The following is a 5,360-nucleotide window of genomic DNA, read 5'->3' on the forward strand; positions in this document are numbered from 1 at the left end:
GGTGTGTTATCTGATAATTGTCATTCTCTTTCATGAAATGAGTCATGTTTCCATGATATATTCTTTAAAGATTCCTTTTTCAGGATTAATGAACCAATTTCTTTTCAGCTTTAAATCTTTCTTGCCATTTATGAAATGCAATGGTTGGTTTGCTATAATCCAAAAAGGATGCACCTAATAGATCTGCCTTTCAGCATTTGATTGTGAGTTATTTTTGTGCGTCCTAATGACTAAACAGTTGAGAAGGCTACTGAGAAGGCATATTCCTTTCCGTCCCCATTCAATGGTCTCCAAAGGTCTATGATACCTAGCTTTTCTAACATTCTATTCACACCCTTAACATCATTCTTTGCTGAGCCAGGTCAGTGGGCCTCATTTGCTGATTTATTTTGGGCCGAGAGGCTTCCTGCAGCCTTACCTGGATACCATCTGCACTGGGCCATGCACCCCCTTTACCCAATTGTGTCAGACCTCCACTGGAGTCCTGTGAAGTTACCTTGTCCTGGAAACTTGTTTCACCCTGTCCTTTTGTGGGTTCTGTCACTTCAGAGTTCCTGTTGAGGCTTGAATTAAAATTGTTTCAGTTAAAACTGCAGAGACCTCAGGCCACTTCCTGCCTTTTTGCCATTATCTCATGACATTTAAGGGGAAGAGCTACCTTAAAATGTTGGAAAGTAGAAAGGAACCAGGTGGTGTTTTGCTATAAGCACAAAAGAGACAATGTTTTATTTTTTCATATTGAAAAGATAATAACACTTTCCTGAATAATGGAGTAAGAATCTTTTCAATTTCTGAGAAGAATTAACTGAGATCCTATCTTTAAAGCTAGAAATACTAGCTACTGCTATTTTTGTCTTATAAATCTCTCCTTTTTTCACTTGCTACATCTTATTCATACAATGGCAGCTTATTTGACCTCTTGCTAATCTTCAGATTTAGCAACACTTTCCAAATTCTACTCTGGTATCAAAGAAAAGTCAAAGATATCTGAATCTTCTTCAGAAGTTGAGGCTCTTTAACCTCTTGATGCTTCCCTTCAGCATTCTTTTCAGAAGCTTCATGAAGGATCAAGTTGTACAAGCCACATGTCCCAATCCATTGGTTATAGTGTCCTTTAATCCTAAATGGAATGCAATGATTAGAATCAAAGCTAAATCTTCCATTGATGCAGGTTGAATTTTGGAATTCGAAACCTTCAAACATTCTTCCGCTTTGTGACACCAACTACATGTTCTGGGCATTCCAAAGTGATTTTGATGTATCCAGGCATGCGTTGTTCTCTAATGTATTCCTTTAACAACCAAAAACTTCAAATGTTTCCTATATAATGAGGGTAACACAACAGTATTTGGTGCCAACCTTTCTAGGACAGCAGTCTACATTCTCAATTTTCAGAATCATCTTTCACCAAGGTCTTTTATAAAGGAGGGTTTCATGTGTGAGTTAGGCCTGTTCCTTGACCTGTAACATGGGTGAGTCACTGGGTGACTGTCCCAAAGGGTCTCTAGCCTTTTTGACCCCCATCATTCTCCAAGGGACACTTTCATTCTTCCCAAGAGAAGATGCAGAAAATTGGGACCAGTAATCATTTCTCTCCTCCTCGGTGAGACAAGATATGGGTGAAGAATTCAATCTCTGTTCTCTTAAATGCTATTAGTGTAGGGCATATGAACTAGTTCATTCTTACTACTGGTACTTTAGTCATTATTGCGAGGAAGGGGGATGCCAAAGCACCTAATACAAATTCCACTATGTTCACACAGTTTGAATAGCAAGAGAGTCTAAGCCAGAGACAGTTCTTGAGCTCACTCAAGGGAGACTGCTAGAACTCTATAATGTAGCAAAATTAAAGAGCAGTCAGTGGTGGAGGTTGCTGGTTTCTCTAATGGCTTCTCGGAGTCTTCCTTCAGCCAGCTGAGATTGAGTTCACCTCTTCCATCTTTCTTCTTGAAACTGTAATTCAGAAATTCTCAGAGCACTCTAAAGTTGGAATTCTTGTTGTTTACTAAAGATTTTGGGACCTCTGTGACTCTAGACAACTTTTCCTTACCACTCAATGAGAGCAGAGGATTCATCGCTACAACGAGGAGTTCCATACCAATGGGTTCAGGGTCTAAGGTCATGTTTCTATGAATCTTGTGAGTGAGGAGAAACCTATTGGGAATGACTGATGAGTCCATCGCTATGACTTGTGAGAACTAGGGTAACCTTCTTTTAATCCCTTTCTTTAATCACAGTTGATACTTTAGACCATAAGCTTTAAACCATTCAAGGTTCTTTCTCTTTCTGGGTGCATTGACCTATTGATAGCCATCTTTAACATAGTGATAGGGGAAGAAATATCTTTTATTCTGGTCTTGCCCTGGATTCTGTTTTTTTTTTTAAATCCATGCCTGAGGCAGAACCTGCAAGATCATTTCTTCATTAGATTCCTAGTAGCAAGAAAAGATATTAGTTGAAGTTGAATATTTGCCTTGTGAGACATTTCTTGACGTGTTATTCACATGAACAACAATTTTACATAATCTATCAGTTTATGTCAATTCAATGTGAATTTGGGGTCTGTGACACTTCATGTAGATAGATCCTTTCATGCCAGGACAGCTCAATAGGGTACAGGAAGCTGGTGAATCCTGTCAAGTCTTTTGTCCTTAGAGATTGAAACTTTTGCTCCTGGACTGAATAAATTGTTGTATCCCTGAGATAGAAATTGGGATGGAAGTTTCCCTCTTCATCAATTTTTTTTCCCAGACATAATCAGAGCCCATGCTAATCATGTCCAACCTGCAGGTAGACAATACTCCTTATATTTAAACAGAGGCTGTGTTCTCTTGTAACCTTATTAATATTCTATTTAATTGCTGATCTCTTGGTATTACCAACAATTTCAATGAACTAGAAAACTTTGGGTAACACAATAAAAGATACTGTTATGGTTTCTACAGTTAGACAATCATAAGGTATGGCAGGTGGGGAAAGAATCAACTTTGGGTCTGTTTCCTTCAGACTGGATTCTCATTTCTGTGATGTCCATAGAATTAAGGACTGTTCTTGGCACTCCTTTCCCTATTATAGTCTAGTCTTTCCTTTGCTCTATGCTTGCTCCAACATCTAGAACCTAGTCTTCCAGTTTTTCCTCAGATTTTCAGATGACTTTTCCATTTGTATCAAAATAGTCTAGAGTGAGAGACAAGTCTCTTGCATCATCAAAAATAATATATTGAATAATGCTGAAATCTGTTCATGCAAATGTGAATGTGTGAAACATAATTTAAAGTTTTATTGTTCTGGATCCAACTCCCATGGAAACATATAAAATAAAATAAAATCTTGAGACAAGGTCTCAATAATCCTTGCCCTGAAGCTAGGCTACATGGTTCAATTAAGTTTCTGGGTTGCCTCTCATTTCTCACTATTTGTTAGAAAATTTTAAAAAATTCTCCTATTACCCATCCCCATGGAAGAGAAAGTAACATTCAGATGTTCCAGCTTCCATGTTTTCTAATTATCGATCTAAGTTTCCACCCTGAAGGCCTTTGGGACTTCTACTAGAATTCCAATAGTCATAGCTTATATGTGAAGGAATTATCTCTTTAAAACGAAGAGAGCTCTCAGCTGGAAGAAGAGAAAGGCTCTTTTCATCAAATGGAAAATTCTCCTGAAGTTCTATCAAGTCCAGATAAGAAGTTACTTCCCCCACATTTTTGTCCTATTATCTATCTCATTATCCCAGAGCCACATGAGCCCTTTGTGAGTTCAAAGCTTTTCCTCCAAATTTGATTCACCAATGAAAAGCCATTGGTTCCTTTTCAAATATTGAATCATCCAAAAAACCCTAGTTTTTCTGGAAGCCCAGTTATACATGCTGTCACTAGGAGTCAGTATAGCAAATGGGATATTTGGATAGCCCACCTAGAGGAAATGGTGATATGAATATGCAAGTGTGTGAGATTTGGTGCTTGGGAGAAAGGGTATGATTCTGTGTATGCTCATGTATACACATGAGCATGTGATATGAACTTAGGGAATTCTGAAGGCAATTGGCCACCAGCTAACAATTCATCATTCCTCCTTCAGTATCCTCACAGGTGAACTAGGAGCCTTCATTTCATTCACTATGAAAGATTTTGGAATGATCTTTTATGTCTTCTTCCAGGATATCTCCATCTATGCCTACTTAACACTCCAAGAGCATGCACCTATTTAACAGATAAGTGGGGATTTTCTTTTCTCAAATTGGAATTGCTTTCTCTGCTGTCATGGCTTCCCTTTGTTCAGCAGCCACAGTTCAAGGCCAGTGGAACCCATAATGGACCAACTTATGTTGTCTAATACCATAGTGCTCCTCTCCCAGGGATGCCCACTGGCACTCTTCCATTTAGAGAAAGGATATTTCCTGGGAAATGCAGCTTGTAAAATGATATTTTACCTTCATTGTGTTAACTGAAGATATTCCATCTCTGCCACCTGCATCCTGAGTGCTTTCCAGGTGGTCACCATCAGTCCCTGCCACTGTAGCTTGGCGAAATTCAAAGTCATATTTCCAAAGTTCATTAGACCATCATGATTCCTCTGCTGGATAATCAACATGCTTATAGAAATGAGGGTTCCCATACATAGAAAAGAATCGAGGAGTGTCAACAGCAGCCAAAGAGGTGGAAGGGATCTCCTTTATTGCTAGAGGGAAAGGGCACTTAAAGTGCTTGCCATCTTCCCTTCCCTTTGAGATATGTTGTTAGTAGGATGCATGGTCTTCACCAGTAGTGACATGATATTTTCACTATACAGACATCATCAGAGTGTCCATCACATTCACAGCATTTGTCTGGCTCCAAGGACATTTCGACAGAGGCCAGTCAAACCATCCTGCGGCTGGTGAGCATCTTTGCCACTGCTTACTGTAACAGTTGTGGCTTCACAATGTACAAAGTGTATGTGATACATTCTGGTGCCTAGGTAGCGGTTGTGAGTACACATTGCCCCTTTTTTGTTGATTCATAGGGACCCTGCACCCTCCAAGTCCTGTTGTGCTCCCTGATAGAGGCCAAGTCTATAGTCTGTCTCAAAAGAACCATCGGGTTTGTGAGTCATTCTGTAGTATCTGGGCAAGATTCCTTCGTGAAGATGCCTTGGAAAGACCTGACTGAGCTGTCCTTGTCCCAGAAGATGAGTCAAACCAAAATCTATGGGGATAGGAGATGTCAACTTTTTTCAACCCTTACTATGTGGGACAGAGAACCCAAAGAAGGACTTGGGGTCACTAGGACTCCAGGTTTTTATTCACTTCTAGTATTAGCTCTTCCCTGCCTGATCCCAAAGTCTCTAGTCAGCATCATCAGATATTCCCTCTGCTCCAACAC

General features: G+C 39.6%; 1 pseudogene; it reads left to right on the forward strand.

Annotated features, from left to right (window-relative positions):
• The first annotated feature begins 2,775 nt into the window (after nucleotides 1–2,775).
• LOC141493039 (vomeronasal type-1 receptor 1-like) lies at nucleotides 2,776–4,956 on the forward strand (annotated as a pseudogene).
• Nucleotides 4,957–5,360: the final 404 nt, after the last annotated feature.

Source organism: Macrotis lagotis, chromosome 1, assembly GCF_037893015.1.
Source record: "Macrotis lagotis isolate mMagLag1 chromosome 1, bilby.v1.9.chrom.fasta, whole genome shotgun sequence".
Taxonomy (NCBI): Eukaryota; Metazoa; Chordata; class Mammalia; order Peramelemorphia; family Peramelidae; genus Macrotis; species Macrotis lagotis.